Source organism: Palaemon carinicauda, chromosome 21 (genome assembly GCF_036898095.1).
Source record: "Palaemon carinicauda isolate YSFRI2023 chromosome 21, ASM3689809v2, whole genome shotgun sequence".
In the NCBI taxonomy this organism is placed as follows: Eukaryota; Metazoa; Arthropoda; class Malacostraca; order Decapoda; family Palaemonidae; genus Palaemon; species Palaemon carinicauda.
Window position 1 is genome coordinate 113147253 of NC_090745.1, and position 17184 is coordinate 113164436.

Sequence of the window (17184 nt, forward strand, 5' to 3'; positions counted from 1 at the left end):
TAACTGATGATCAGGATAGTCTGTTACTTCATCCTGAGATGGCAGTTAAATGTTACCTTATGATAACTGCTCCTTTTAGTCCCAATGCCCTTAACTTCTTTTCTACTATAGGTCACAACAGAAAGAGGATAACTGCTCCGTTTAGTCGCAACGCCCTTAACTTATTTTCTACTATAGGTCACAACACAAAGAGGGTAACAAAGAACACCTTAGTTTTCTGGTAGCAAAAGTCATGCTTAAAACCTATAAATTCTTGGGAGAGCACTTCTTACAGAACTTATGACAACCATGGTATTGCTGAAACCTTGGCTTTTCTCTAAAACCACCCAGTAGCAACCTTTACTGCAGATTCCCTTAGGGACTGTACCCACTGATAACTTTTGGGTCCAGTAGTTTCTGCTCTACAGATAATCTAAATATTTTGCTTTCAGGAAGGCTAACCTGCTTGGGGTTGACTTCTTGACCTTCCCTCTCACACGAGCCAGTCCCAAGATGTTATCTTTTTGATCCGGGCTAAGGGTTATGACCAAGAGGTACCAACTTGTGGCTCTATTCAAATTCAAAGGTATATTAAGGCAAATTTTACTTTAGTTAAACTTCAAATATTAAATAATTTAATATTTAAATAACCGACTTTAAATTACAAAGAAAATGCTGCTTTATGCCTTTTAAAAGGGCTGTTATTTGAATGAAAGCTTGCAGTATTTGTCAAAGTTCTTGAGAAAAGAGAGTTAACTTTCCATCACTGAAAAAAAGAGAATCTGCAGATTGCGAGTTTGATGTTCATGCCATAAAACAGCTTTAAAATTGAAAATAGGTTTTAAGACATATTCCAAGAATTTAAAATGGAAAAAGCAACCCTTTTTTTTTTCAGATCAAACTTTTGTGGGTACATAACTCTGAAATAAGTTTGTCAACCTTTACTAACGTGAACCAAACACTTTAAATTTGAAAAGTGCCGATTTGCAAGAAAAAAAAAACTCCATATAAATTATGAGTTTGTATTTGTGTATGAACAGACTGCAAATTCTAAAGAATTTTTTGTAGCTATACAAAATAGAATAATTTATTTTAAATGTACACCTTCAATCATATCTCAAGTCTTGACCATGAGAGAAGCAACTCAGCTGGTCCTTCCCACTGTGGGTGGGATAGCTGATAACCATACATTAGAATCCCATAAATTTCTAAACTGTTCATAACTACATGACTTGGGAGTAAACCCATATACATGACTCTGTTTTGTATAACTAGGAAAAACAAAAATTATATTTTGAAATCTAGAAAACTGTGGTTTTACAAGCCATCGACAAAAAATTATAATTGAATTTACTTCACTGTCTGATACTTTGGGTTATAGGTTAGTGTAGCTCCAACTAGGTCAATTTAGAATACGCCGACACCTTTATATCTCCAAAACTTTTTATCATCGTGAAACAGACATTGAAAGCAATGAAGGGATTATTACCATCATTAGCTATGCTACATTCTGACCTTCAACAACAAAAACCAGAGAAGGGTCAACCAAATCTTAGAAAAACTTTACTTGACTTAAAGCAATATCCAGGAGAAGGGATTAGCCACAGGGACTAGAATTGCCTGAAATGCCAGACTATAAAAATATTACTATACTCATGTGTAAAAACACAAAAATCACTAAATATGAGAAAAAGAGTAGAGGAAATTACTAGTGTCTGGAAAGCTATTTTCTCTCATGCTAACCCTTGGCCATTGCTACAGTCACCTGCCTCTCCCTAGAGATAGGGTAGGTTTCGGGGATTAATTCAAAGTTTGAATGCTAAGGGGGAGGGGGATTCCCATATCTAGGTCATCAAATCGGCATTTTTATTCAAAGGAAAAAATTATGGGATTATGATTTGCTGATTTAAGGCCATGCAAAATTATTTTTTCCACAAACTAAAATCAAGTTATTTAAAAAAAATATAACTGTGGCTTAATGTACATACAAATACAGTATAAGGACAACTATCTATCTTTACAACAGCTTTAGTTTCAAAGTTTAAAAATTTTTGCTCATTCAATTATACTATATCTTAAACTAACCTTATTTCACTCCTGTCTCCATTTACTCCCTTATGATGAACAGTACGTTAACATCATCTTGGCAGCATAATATGGTGTATCTTATTTACGAATGGAAAATAATCGATGAAAAGTAATTGGGTTGTCAACCATTCTGCTGGGGAAAAAAAAAAAATTAAAACAAGGCGAGGGGACAATATTTGTACAAAAATATTTCGGTTAAAAACATAAGTGTTGAATCAGGTTACATCCTGTACACAAACTCAAATCTAAGTGATACTGTACAGAGGTCTCATTTTAGTTTCAACTATACTCCCCAAAGCTGTATAGTATAATGTAAGTAACTTGGACACTAGAAATGTTGGGGATAAAAGAATGAATAATGCTTTTGATCAGGTAAGGTGTCTATAATAAGTAAGATATATGGATGCTTGGAAAAATTTAGAAAAAGTTAGTGATGGTTCTTTGATTCATATTGTACGGAAGGCATTAGTGTGGTTAGTAAATCATTGGAGCTGAGGCATTTAAATCATTGTTAGATACTGCAAAAATTAGGTGAAAACTAAACTACTGTGGGTTTCATAGTGCAAAGCAAGTTTTTGGGCAATAACTCTCATGAACACTTATCAGTACGGAATATTGTGCGCGCATGCATCTGTAAATGGCACAATTTTTATTTGTGACACATTGAGTAACTATAACCAGTTACTTATTCAAATCGGTCGAAGGTAATTGACAGTTTTCTCTTTGTTAAAAAGGTGGAAAAGTTTTGTGACAAACAATTTTGCAATCATGACACAACATTCATGTTCTGAGATGGCCATGTTTACCTTGATAATATAAGTCTATGGCTGATACTATTAATCATAATGCCTATCATTCTACTACTCCACCATACATTCAGATCTCTCCCCCTCTAATAACCATTTACTGTATAGCTACCCAAGAGAAAGAGAAGGAAGGGGAGGGGGAGAGCATGTGAGGAAAAAAAGGAGAGGCAGGAGGAGGGGGGTTGAGGTGGAAGGAGGAGCTTTTTTAAACTGCTGTGTTAGTATCCATTTCTGGGGAATCGAGGTTTCGGCTATTGGTACAGAGAAGTTTTTATTCTTTACAATAAAATATTAATGATACTGTACTCTTAAAAATTACCACTGTGTAAAACACACTACATATAGCATAATCTCGTACTGGTACGAGTGTTCATCACAAGGTTAATGCCCAAATCCTCGTAAACCTACATTAAGTATTGACAGTCATAAGTGAAACGGCAGAGAAAAGACTTCCTAATACAGTATGTGAAAAGATTTGTGATGGAAATGTTGGAAGTCTTGCCCACATCAGCAAATCAAACTCGCATCTTGGAGCATGATTAAAGTTTTAAGGTTACTAAAAATGACACTTTATGAACCTCTTCACAGAGCCTCAAATCAAGACCATCTTAAAAAAAGGTCTTCCTTCTGACCTTGGCCTCACCTAAGAGTGAGCGAGCTGCTTGGCCTAACGTATCTTGTTTCATACTCTAAAGGATGGAAAGTTTTTTTTTTTTTTTTTTTTGTTCCAGAGATCGGGCCAAAACCAATAATCCATACATTGTTGAGAGATTTGATTCCTTTTCCACCTCGGCTATCATAGGTAACTGATGATCAGGATAGTCTGTTACTTCATCCTGAGACGGCAGTTAAATGTTACCTTATGATAACTGCTCCTTTTAGTCCCAATGCCCTTAACTTAATTTCTACTATCTCACAACACAAAGAGGGTAACAAAGAACACACTAGTTTTCTGGTAGCAGAAGTCATGCTTAAAGCCTATAAATTCTTAGGAGGGCACTTCTTACAGAACTTATGACAACCATGGTATTGCTACAACCTGGGCTTTTCTCTAAAACCACCCAGTAGCCAAAGCCCTTAGTGCTGGGGTCTGGAAAAGACACCACCTTTACTGCAGATTCCCTTAGGGACTGTACCCACTGATAACTTTTGGGTCCAGTAGTTGCTGCTCTACAGATAATCTAAATATTTTGCTTTCAGGAAGGCTAACCTGCTTGGGGTTGACTTCTTGACCTACCTTCTCACACGAGCCAGTCCCAAGATGTTATCTTTTTGATCCGGGCTAAGGGTTATGACCAAGGGGTACCAACTTGTGGCTCTATTCAAATTCAAAGGTATATTCAGGCAAATTTTAATTTTTTTTAATTACATGTAGATAGTTAAACTTCAAATATTAAATATAATATTTAAGTAATCCTGACTTTAAATTACAAAGAAAATGCTGCTTTATGCCTTTTAGAAGGGCTGTTATTTGAATGAAAGCTTGCAGTATTTGTCAAAGATCTTCAGAAAAGTGTGTTCACTCTCCATCACTGAAATACAGAGAATCTGCATATTGTGAGTGATGTTCATGCCATAAAACAGCTTTCTTAAAATTGGAGGGGGGTTTTAAAAGACATTCCAAGAATTCAAAATGGAAAAAGCAAACCTTTTTTCAGATCAAACTTTTGTGGGCACGTATCTCTGAAATAAGTTTGCTAACCTTTACTAATGTGAACCAAACATTTTAAATTTGAAAAGAGCAGATTTGCAAGAAAAAAAAAAACTCCATATAAATAATGAGTTTGTATTTGTGTAGGAACAGACTACAAATTCTAAAGAATTTTTTGTCGTTATACAAAACAGAATAATTTATCTTAAATGTACCCCTTCATTTACATCAAGTCTTGACCATGAGAGAAACAACTCAGCCGGTCCTTCCCACTGTGGGTGGGATGGCTGATAACCATACATTAGAATAATCCCATCAATTTCTAAACTGTTTATAACTACATGACTTGGGAGTAAACCCAAATACATGACTCTGTTTTGTATAACTAGGAAAAACAAAAATTATATTTTGAAATCTAGAAAACTCTGGTTTTACAAGCCACTGACAAAAAATTATAATTGAATTTACTTCACTGTCTGATACTTAGGGTTATAGGTTAGTGTAGCTCCAACTAGGTCAATTTAAGATATGCCGACACCTTTACATCTCCAAAACATTTTGTCATCGTGAAACCGACATTGAAAACAACGAAGTGATTATCATCATCTTTAGCTATGATACATTCTGACCTTCAGCAACACAAACCAGAGAAGGGTCAACCAAATCTTAGAAAAACTTTACATGACTTAAAGCAATATCCAGGAGAAGGGATTAGCCACGGGGCCTAGAATTGCCTGAAATGCCAGACTAAAAATATTACTATACTCATATGTGTAAACACAAAAATCAATAAATATGAGAGAAAAAGTAGAGAAAATGACCACTTTAATCTGGAAAGCTATTTTCTCTCATGCTAACCCTTGGCCATTGCTACAGCCATCTGCCTCTCCCTAGAGATAGGGTAGGTTTAGGGGGTTAATTCAAAGTTGGAATGCTAAGGCAGAGGGGAATTCCCATATCTAGGTCATCAAATCGGCATTTTTATTCAGAGGAAAAAAACCATAGGATTATGATTTGCTGATTTAAGGCCATGCAAAATTGATTTTTCCACAAACTAAAATTAAGTTATTTAAAAAAAAATATAACTGTGGCTTACTGTACATACAAATATAAAGACAAGCATCTATCTTACAACAGTTTCAGTTTCAACATTTAAAAAATCGTTGCTCATTCAATTATACCATATTTAAACTAACCTTATTTCACTCCTGTTTGTCTCCATTTACTCCCTAATAATGAACAGTACGTTAACATCATTTTGGAAGCGTAATATGGTGTACCTTGTCATTTACGAATGGAAAGTAATCGATGAAAAGGAATTGGGTTGTCAACCATTCTGCTGGGAAAAAAAAAATTAAAACATAAGGCGAGAGGACAATATTTGTACAAAAATATTTCAATTAAAAACATAAGTGTTGGATCAGGTTACATCCTGTACACATTTTAAACTCAAATCCCAGTGATACTGTACAGAGGTCACATTTTAGTTTCAACTATACTCCCCAAAGCTGTATAGTATAATGAAAGTAATTGGGACACAAGAAACGTTGGGAATAAAGGAATGAACAATGCTTTTGATAAGGCAAGGTGTCTATAATAAGCAAGATGTACGGATGGTTGGAAAAATTTAGTGACTACTTTGATTCATATGGTACGGAAGGCATTAGTGTGGTTAGTATATCATTGGAGCCGAGGCATTTAAATCCTTGTTAGATATTGCAAAAATTAGGTGAAAACTAAACTACTGTGGGTTTCATAGTGCAAAGCCAGTTTTTGGGCAATAACTCTGTCATGAACACTTATCAATACGAAATATAGTGCGCGCACATACGTCTATGTAAATGGCTCAATTTTTAATTGTGACACATTGAGTAACTAAAACCAGTTACTTATTCAAATCGGTCTAAGGTAATTGACAGCTTTCGCTTTGTTAAAATAGTGGAAAAGTTTCGTGGCAAACAATTCTGTAACCATGACAACATTCATGTTCTGAGATGGCCCTGTTTACCTCCATAAAACAAGTCTATGGCTGATGATGTCCCAAGTCCAAATTATGATTGCAAACAAGTTTAACAGTCATTTAACTATTAATCATAGTGCCTATCATTCTACTACTCCACCATACATTCAGATCTCTCCCTCTAATAACCATTTACCATATAGTTACCCGAGAGAAAGAGAGAAGGAAGGGAAGAGGGAGAGCACGTGAGGGAAAAAAGGAGAGGCAGGAGGAGGAGCTTTTTTAAACTAGTATGTTAGTATCCATTTCTGGGTAATGGAGGTTTCGGCTATTGGTACAGAGAAGTTTTTATTCTTTACAATAAAATATCAATGATACTGTACTTTTAAAAATTACCACACTGGATAAAACACAATACATATAGCATAATCTCGTACTGGTACGAGTGTTCATCACAAGGTTAATGCCCAAAACCTCGTAAACCTACAGTAAGTATCGACAGTCTTAAGTGAAACAGTAGAGAACAGACTTCCGAATACAGTATGTGAAAAGATTTGTGATGGAAATGTTGGATGCTCTTCATCTCCTATTGTGCTTTTTTAAAAATAATTTTTCTAATGCAGCGGATCTAAGATCTCTGAAAGCCTTCTGCACTAAGATGATAATATTGAAAGATGACAAATTTGAAAGCACTGTAATTTATATTTTTTCTAGCTATTCAAACCTCAGTTCTTTAGATAGGAGATAGAAAATAACACAAGCTGGAAGTCATAAAATATTTTAACGGGGTGTTAAACAGGTTGTTACCAGTGGGTAAGTACTGGCCCCAAACTTTGATTGTAGCCAGGACTTCCGGGGGTACGTGTTGGTGGGTAAAATCTGTTTAAGGAACTCTGGTTTGTAATTAGGAAAAATAATTTTGTTTTCAAATGTTATGTTTTCCAACGTGAATACAAACCCTCATTCCTTGCAAAGGAGAGACACCTTATGGGGAGTGAAGTTCACTTTCAAATTGGCTGTAACTTTAATAACCAGAATTGCTGCATCAGAGCCTAACCGCCCAATATGAGCATCCTGACACCTTGTTAATCAGAGGTAATAATGCCAGTGGGTACACAGCCTATATATAAGTTGGAAGCGAGTATAGAATTTTACAGTCTAGCCAATATATAAGGATTAGGTGGTTTACCTAGACCCCATCTCCCCCTAGTACTGTAAGGAGAATGGGGACATAACTACCTATATCACGAGATAGTAGGTAAGCAGCTACAAGCAGCTTACCTGCAGTTCGATGGAGATTCAGCTGACAGGAAAGGATGTTGTGCCCCAAGAGAAGGGAAGATGAAAAAAAAGAAACAAGCCAGTCAATCTTTCCATTCATCCTAGAATAAAACTGTAACCTCCGTCCTCAACTAACAGCTAATAGTCCTGTGAGGAAGCAAAAATACCTATACCACTTGCTGAGCAACCAACACAGGTCCTAGAGAGAATGTACCAAGAGAACTGTATGTTACGTGTTGTAGGTTGTGGGCTGTAAAAGTGGTTTGACACATGTAGCGCTTGCATCACGAATAGATTCTTCCCGAATGACTGGGACGTATGACACCATGAGCTCTGAATCGTGCTCTTCCTTACTGGGAAGGGGAGGATTAATGGCTCGGTCAATAACCAGCCTAAAAAGAGACAGTGTTCTTTATGCCCTTCTTTACCCAGCTCATACTGACGAACAGATGTTTTGTGCGAGGGTGAACTCTTCTTGTGCATTGAGAGAGCCACCTACTCCTAATTTCAGGAGTTTAAAAACAAGGACCTCGTTTCTAACACAGTGAAAAGCAGCACTAAAATCAAGGGCAATCATTCAATTTCTGCATACAACTGGAAAGTGTAAGAAGGGCATCCTGTGCTCCAAGACCTTTACAAAAGTCAAATTACAAATTTGAAACAGATCACCACCTATAGCATACCTATTTTCATGTTTTGCCAAGAGACTTGAAAGTTTTCTTTAGATAATACTGCAAAATTCTCCATACAATTTTTATTTTTCCTAGCTATACAAACTCAAATCCTTTATCTAAGTTTCCTCCCGTTGATATTCTACCAACAGAATGAAAAGGTTCCTAATTGGTAACTATATAATAGGCTACTAGGCAACTCCACTGCTGGCCAGTGTTACGTGCTGCTGTGAGGCAAGCTTCACTTCACCCTGGTCAAGACTTAAGGTGGGACCTTTGCTTAAATAATTTGAGCTTATATAGCAGGGAAAAATAAAAATTAATAAAAAATTATAGTTTACTCTAACATGGATACAAACTTCCAAGTAGTTCATATGGGGAGTCTTCCTTAGATGGGAGGAAGCATAAACTAAGAGCTTTGCCTCCAGATCTAGACAGACCTTCAAACTGCTTGACAATGTACGCATTCTTCACGTTCTCCATCACAGCAAAATGGGACACTGTTCAGGACCGGTGATCCAACCAGCAGCAATCCTGGATGGCAGACATGGTGGCAACATCCAGTGTTTTGCATCTCTGATGCAGATTAGGTAAAGAAAGGTAGCCATTCTTTCATCTGGTACATTAGGTAGGAGACTAACAACATAGGGACCAATAAGGAGAAGATTATGGCAAGCCTCAGAATCAACATAAAACTTCCTGATAAATGGCCAAGGGGGTAGTTTCAAAGACCTGTTACACTCTCGGTGCTGAGACTAGATTATTGAATAGGTCTAAAGTGCTGCAAGTCTTGTTCAATACACAGTATATCAAAAGTGTCTTGTACTTGTGACCATGTGAAAATCGCATGTATGGCGGGGAGTCACTTCATTTTCAGCCATCATCATCTCGGCAGTTATTCCATTGTATGTAGTGGCTTACCATCTCTTGAGTTTAATAGCTTTGACCTCAAACATCCGTGATGCCTACTTGAAACTTCATTGTGTGGAGGTTCACCCAAACTGTCCAAGTAACGAATTTAGCTCAATCTTGAAAATATTACCAGTATCAGACCCAGATATTGGAACTTGCAGGGAGGGAACATAAGAGCTAAGGACTGCACAGGTAATAAGGTCGGGTAAGCCGTCCATAGTATTCGGGGCATAGTCCTCCAGATTCGGGTCCTATCTTAGTACAGCATAGGGAGGTTCCATCTTGGGAACAATGGCAGTAGACTTACCGTAACTTCTGTGAAGATCCTTACTCTCATCATTTTGGGAATAACGATAAGAGGGCAGTAAAGAAGGCCAAGAAGAATCATAAGTTACTCATACTGTATCATTCTCTACCTCTATAAGAGGCAAAGGGAGCAACTAGATTTTCTACTCACTCATAACTAGATCAGCAAGATGAAAACTCAGAAGGGAACTTAAAATATGTCCTAAGTGGGGTGTTGTCAGCGACACCTTTCAACTAGTACGTCACTGTGCGGGTAGGAGCACCAACCCGAGAACAAGGAGGTAAGGGTTCTGGCACATTTTTTCCCTCTCCAAATTCTGGAACGAAGAAATACCCGAATTGGAAACTTTTGGTTGATCTACAGAATGTGACCTTTCAGTAGTAGTATGAACAATAGGTAAAATATCTTATCCCATAGACTTCGGTAAAATAATAGGTTTGTCATTATGACATCTCTAGGATTTATAGGCATGATTCAAACTAGGAAAATGTGCTCAAAAGGTAGAAGATACCTCGTAGTCAACCAGGGTTGGTGTAGATACATAATCTACATAATCATTGGCAACATCAGCATGTCTCAGTGCTTGGGGGATTACACAATCAGACCGTACATCTTTATTATCTTACGTTACTGGGCCATTTTCTCCGTTGAAGCCCTTTGAGCTAATGGCATCCTGCTTTTCCAAGTAATAATAATAATAATAATAATAATAATAATAATAATAATAATAATAATAATAATGTTAACAGTTATTACAGTAAATTTTTTAACGGTTTGGTTTTTCATGTCTGAAAATGGTACCCAATGTGTAATTAATTTCTGAATAGTGTAGTGTTACGGCCTAAAATATACCAAAGATATTACAGTGCCCCGATGATAAACCTTCCACGTCTGAAAATAACGATCACCCGCCACTTGGCCGTACATAGGAGCACTCATATTTTTGTTCTTAGTGAGCAAAGTGAGAAATGGCAGAACAAAACCCATTAAATTTTTTAAAATATCCTAAAAATAACGACCCACAGGGCTGGCGAACACAGCTCACTATGTACCGCTTGCAAGTACATAGCAGCGAGGTTTTTGTTCTTTGCGAACAAAGCGAGCTACGGCAGAGCAAAAAAACATTTTTGGGATCAGGCCATGTCATCCTGATGGAAGTTCCTTCTTAGTAGCTTCCTAGGTTATATTTTACTAGTGATACTAGTGATATATCCCAGGGAATTTTACTAAAGGTATCCAGAATTCTAACTCCTGGCACAAGTATCCCTTGTATTATCTTATAGGGATATTGCATAAGATCAGAGGACGTATTCTTGACACACCACATAGCTATCTACACCCCTTATAGCGTTTACGCTAAGAGATCTTGCCATTCTTTCTCGTGTAGCATTCCTACTCTGTGTTTATCCCGTGTACCTCTCGCTGCTTTGGATTGTCATTTCGCAATGATGTCTTCACCAGCCTCATCTGCCTCTGGAAAGTTGAGTACTATCTTTTATTTGTATAAATGTAAGCTCTTGCCAGTTTCTTCCTTGAAATAAGTTCGTAATTAACGTAACAAGAGCTGTTGCCCAGCCGGATGGCGTCTTGGACGCAGTCATTCTTTGCATGTGCATTTAGTTGGACAGAACAACTTTGCCGGCATATTTAACTTTGATAACAGCTATTTAGCATTTTAGCTAGGAATTCTTATATTATGCCCTTAGTTTTCGTGGATTTGGGAATCTTATTACCGAGCCCCACGAGTGCTAGGCTTCCTAGCCTAGGCACCCACACACTTCATGCATGTTATAACCTCCCTGGTAAAGTTTTATTATAACTCAGGCAATATTTTGTACAATTAAGATATTAATGTATGTATTTTCCCCTTCCAAGATAGTATACGAGAGAGTTTCGGTGACCGATTCTCACTGTGCCTAGGGGGCTTTAGTATACTTTCATACATGTCCCCAATTGCCCTTGTATCGTCTTTTAAGTGGAGACTCACACCACCTATGCCTTTTAAGTCAATACCAATCTCCTTGGGATATTTAAGAGCAATCCTTCTTCCCTCTGACTAGCCTAGGGTAACCATAGTCGGCTTTGCCGTGAATTTTATTCAGGCAAATCTAGACTGGGGAGTTTCCGTTCCTTTCCCTCAACCACCGAGTGTTTTGAGTTTAGGACGGGACATCAGAGTATTTGTCTGATCGGTAGCCGCCTGGCTCGGTTAGGCTACCAATGCAGGAGGCTAGACCTCCCTAGGCTATCCCCTGGAGGCGTTATATGATAATGCCTCCTCCCCGTGGCCCAGCAGACAGTCCTGTGCCGACAGATCCTAAACCGAAGAAATGAATTCTACCCTTGCTTAAGGTCTCCGACACTAGATTCTGTTCCTCCATTGAAACAACAGCCTGGGTGCCACTTCTCACTATTAGACTAACCCAATCTAGGGAATTTAATTCCCTGGCCCATAAGGTTGTCTGTGCTCTGGATCAGAATCTTTTAGGTTGGGTAGGACCTACTAGGTACTACCTCACCTACAGGACCCTTGCCCCTACCCTGCTGTTCTTTATTGTAGGCCTAGCCTTCACACATCCTGGCCATCATTCTACAATCGACCCTAAGAGTAGATTGTGGGATTGGCTTGGGTTCTGTCGGCCGTCGACTGAGTCGGCTGCCGGCAGGGATCCCACTATCTTTTTCGAGTGTTCTTCAGTCCTCCCTTGGACTGTCTTCCATGGCCCCACTAACTGATATTGAGGGGCTATGGTTGGATGGAAGCCCGAACATAATTCCCCCTTCCATATGAACCCTCATTCTGGATGGAGGTCTGCAAGGCTGAGCCTTTGCTTCCCCTCCCATCCATGCTTTCTCTGTCTTACCATCTACCCTGGGCCAGCTGCCGGCAGCAAACACTGACGACGGTCCGCCGTCAGGTTGCTCTGCCGCCGCTTGCCATGGATTACCGTTGACCGATGACCCAACGACGGCCGGCAACTATGCCGACTGCCGACAGCCGGTCGACCAACCATCTGAAGACATACCCTCTCGCCGGCAGCCGGCGGGTCCGCCTTTATGGATGGATCCCCACCGGCCGGCAGCGGAGCGGCTGCCAGTGGCCTGCCGCCCTTTACCTAAGAAGGCAGTATACCTTCAATAGCCCAGGGTAATACCGGCGTATGCCGGCAGGCACTACAGTACTGGCTGCGGAGTGGCCATAGTCACTGCGATATTGATTATTCCGCATGGCACATACCGCTGTGCGATCTGTGCTGTAGCCCATATATTTTTCCAACCTACAAGGTGCTGCATGGGCAGCCTATTGTGAGACCACCACACCAAGAGAGCGATTCTCTCTGGCTTAGATAATGATCAATGATCATTTTATTCAATCCCCAATATTGAACCTTAGAAGACACTGTTAGAAATTACACTTTAAATCCAAAGGATATTATCTTCTCCTATAATTCGACTTAGAATTTAGAGTTCAATATTGAAGGAGGTCATAGCAATGGGCTGGACAGGAAACACATGTGGGTATCTCCTTTTTCCCTCCTAGCTTACCTATCCTAAGCTAAACAATATATATAACATTGTATGATGAAATTATGAGATATTTCACCGAATACTCATCTGCTTTTCTTTCTTTACAGGAGGAGCATCCCGAGCGCAGGAACCACTTCTGCAAGGTCCGCAGTAAGAGCTTCTGCGGCCATGATATGTGCAGGACCCACGCGCGCTGCCCAACTACGAAAGGCTCTCTGAAGTATTGGGACCCCCGGGTATGTGAAGTTTGTTCCAAACTGGTTACCGAGGCTTTTGATGATCAAAAGTCTACCGAGTCAAGGGATGAGAGACGCTGCGTAAATGGGTCAGGGGCTTCCAGAACACCACTGGCCCATACCTTCCTAATGAAAGGATGAGGGCTTGTTAGTTCTCTAGGGCATCTTCGGATGCAGTTATCCCTCAAGCTCGACTTGATTCTCCTCGTACAGATTCCGGTAGAATCTGATGTTTCTGATGCCTTGAAGGCCGACATGTAGGTAGTTTACGAGGAGACGGAACGGAGTCTTCTAGTTGAAGAGCAGGATCAGGAGAGACTTTCACCTCCTGAAGGCAACGAAGAGAAAGCCGAAATTATTTCGGTTTCATCGGCTACGGTGGCTGAGCCTGTCCCGTCAACTACTTCTGCCCCCCAGTTAGACACTATTAGCCATACGCTTCATTCTCTGTCCATGTTCCAGGACATGAAGAAACAATCGTCCTAGAAGGAGGCTTCACTTCGTACGGAGATGCACAACTCGTGTCTTCCCGTTTAGCTCCCAAGAAGCTAAACGTCAAGGAACTTCCCGCTTTTTCCGACATTAATCCTTGGAGGTATGCTGAGCACATGCCCATGTCAGGAGGGAAGATCTTCCTCTCCGACAAGCTGGGCAATGTCCCAGTTGACGACATTGAGTTTTGGCCCAGCAAAGGGGCCTACCCAGATTGTTACATCCGCTTGAGGACGGAACCCCCCTCCAAAGAGGAAACAGAGCCAAATGAGGTCATCATACTAGACCTCCCCAAGGCCCAGGCCTTGTTCACAAAAACCTTGAAGGCGAGGGCCTACACTAGTTCCAAGTGCCCGCTCTCAGTAAGAAGCACCACTATTTCACTGCTGCTTCTTCCTGTGCCTTCCCCTTTATGGAGAAAGGGTTTAAGGCAGCCTTAAAAGCAATATTACGACCTCGGGTGAGGCCGTGGTGCAAGATCTTTAAAGCACTCGGAAAGAGAGGTCAGTGGTTTTAAATGTTCAATGAAAAATGGCCAATGGAAACAAACACGAGAAAAACTTAACAATGCTTAATACACACTTAAAACTACACATGAAAATCAACAAAACAAACAAATATTGGTCAGCCTTGTGACAACAGGACCAAAAATCACGTCCTTAGAATAAACATCCGAAAGGATGACCTAACCTCTAAAATATAAATCCCTAAGACAGATGAATAAATAAACAACACAAGCAATAAATCAGGGGCCCAAATTTAGAACACTTACCTATTACTAAATAAGGTTAGGAAGAAAGGAGGAGAGCACAGTGAGGAAACACTAACTCACTACCTATAGTATAAAGCTAAAACTTATAATTAATAACATTAATCACAAATCCAACAAAAAAAACATTCTCCATACTTAAACTAATAAAGTATAAATATATATATAAATGACACAAAAATACTCTCTCCAAATATAGAAGGAACGAAGTATTTACAACACGGCGGGCGTCTCCCGGTGCTAGGCTAATATTTAAAGCCTCAGGGAACTCTGGCATAGATTCCCGGCAAAATAAACAGTCACACATCAAAGCACTGCCATCAGAGGGAGTACTGGAGAACAGGTAAGCACGAGGCATAGGCACAGCAACGTCCTCTCAAAAACAAAATGGCTAGAAAATTATTACCTGGACTGTCTCCCACCATGCCTCCTCACGAGCTAACAAGCTCCCCACACAGCTGCACAGACGAAAAGACGTGCTGCAGAGGTGCCCCTCCTACGTCCACTCGACCGGGAACAAATCCTGGACAACAGCCCGAGCCCGCAGAAAGTCCACACCCAACACTAGCCAAGTCAAGGCTGAAAAGCTCAGATACACCGTGGGTGGCAGTTCCTGAGCAAACTACCCTTAGGGTAATTCAGAAGATCCAAGATGAGGTAATCCAAATAACAGCTGCAGTAAAAAGGTGTGGGAGGCATTCAAGTCTAGCCCGAACTGTCTTTATCCTTCTCTCCTGGCGAGGAAGAAAACATTCTCCCCTATGAAGACAGCATAAACAAACCGACGGAGAAACTGCTAGTCGAACTTCATAATCCTTGGCAGCTTTGATAAAGAATACAACAGGTGGGGTTAGTAATACATATTATAATTCATACTAAAATACTGGAGAGGAGGCCAACAAATGTCAGTGGCAACACTGCCTTGTCAAAACTTAAACTTTAAGATTATTACGGTAATACCTAATACCTTCCTCCCCGAAGAAAAAACAAAAAATTTGCACCATAAAACTAAAAAATTTTTTTTTTCTTTAGACAGAAGTCCCGAGAAAAGCAAACACTTAAGACTATATATTAGTTAGATACAAAGAATTCATAAACAACAATAATAAACCCCTGAAACAGAATGCCAGTTAGTCATAACACAAACCAAATTTGCAAAACTAACCAAAGAGTTCATGACAAAAATGACAATCACCTGACATAAAATTACCGTTAGCCTGAAACCTAACATACCAACCCAATTTGAGTAAACGAACTGGGCAGTGCATGAGGAGGGGTAGGCAAAACATGTTTATTTAGCCCTGGATAGAGCATCAGGAATCTTATTTTCCGATCCTTTCACGTGTTTAATTACTAGATTAAACTCCTGTAGGAAAAGCGCCCATCGCAAAATCCTCTGGTTAGCCCCTTTCATCCGTTCGATGAACACCAACGGGTTATGATCTGTCCAGATTTCCACTGGAAAAGAAAAATTAGTTACATAGGGATACTTCAAACTTCAGACCAAAGAGAGAACTTCTTTTTCGATTGTCGAATACCGCCTCTCAGCTGTCAACTTTTTGCTGAAGTAAGACACTGGATGAACTTCACCATGTTCTTTCCGTTGGAAAAGAACACCTCCTATACCCACGTCACTAGCATCAACAGCAATGATAAATGGCTTGTGATAATTGGGGTCAGTTAAAATAGGATTAGTCACCTATACCAACTTAAGTTGATTAAAAGCCCTCTCACACTGGTCAGACCATAAGAATTTTTTTTCCCTTTTCTAACATACTAGTAAGAGGCTGAGCCACATCAGAGTAATTACGGACAAACCGGCGGTAATACCCTGGCATGCCCAACACTCTTCTTACATCTCTAATATTAACAGGTCTTTTTAAACTTACAATAGCCTCGAGGTTTGCTTGCTTTGGAGCCACCTGACCCAAACCAACCTCGTGACCTAAATAACAAACCTTGGCCTGCCCTATTTCACACTTGGCCAAATTAATTACAAGGTCAGCACGCCTTAAAGCTTCAAAATCCTTATGAAGTCTTACTATATGGGTATGCCAGTCATCACTATAGATCACCAAATCGTCAATATAAATTTCAGTTCCTTCCAGACCGCAAATAACCCTATTCATTAGCCTCTGGAAAGAGCAAGCAGCATTCTTCATTCCAAAGGGCATAACCTTACATTCGTAAAGTCCGAAAGGAGTGACAAAGGCAGATATCTCACGCGCACGATCGGACAAAGGAACCTGCCAGTACCCTTTCAACAAATCCAATTTAGTTATAAACTTGGCAGACCCTATCCGATCCAGACAGTCATCAATACGGGGTAATGGAAACTAATCATCTTTGGTGTGGGCATTCACCTTCCGATAATCCACACATACGGAAATAACCATCACCCTTTTTAACCAGTACTACAGGAGAACTCCAGGGACTCACTGATGGCTGAATAAGGTCATGCCTCAACATATAATTAATCTCCTTACGGACCAAATACAATTTTA

The 17184-nt window shown here is 39.7% G+C and overlaps 1 long non-coding RNA gene across 3 annotated transcripts in view; it reads right to left on the minus strand.

Moving 5' to 3' along the window:
* Nucleotides 1-17184, minus strand: part of LOC137614751 (uncharacterized) — a 47537-nt gene that overhangs the window by 8267 nt on the left and 22086 nt on the right. The window contains exons 2-3 of one of the 3 annotated variants that reach the window (XR_011039145.1): nucleotides 5721-5860; nucleotides 2065-2197 (exon numbers count right to left, since the gene is read on the minus strand). This is a non-coding gene — a long non-coding RNA (uncharacterized lncRNA). Of the gene's footprint in view, nucleotides 1-2064; nucleotides 2201-5720; nucleotides 5861-17184 lie in introns of all 3 variants that reach the window. The other 2 variants (XR_011039147.1, XR_011039146.1) reach the window with 2 other exon arrangements.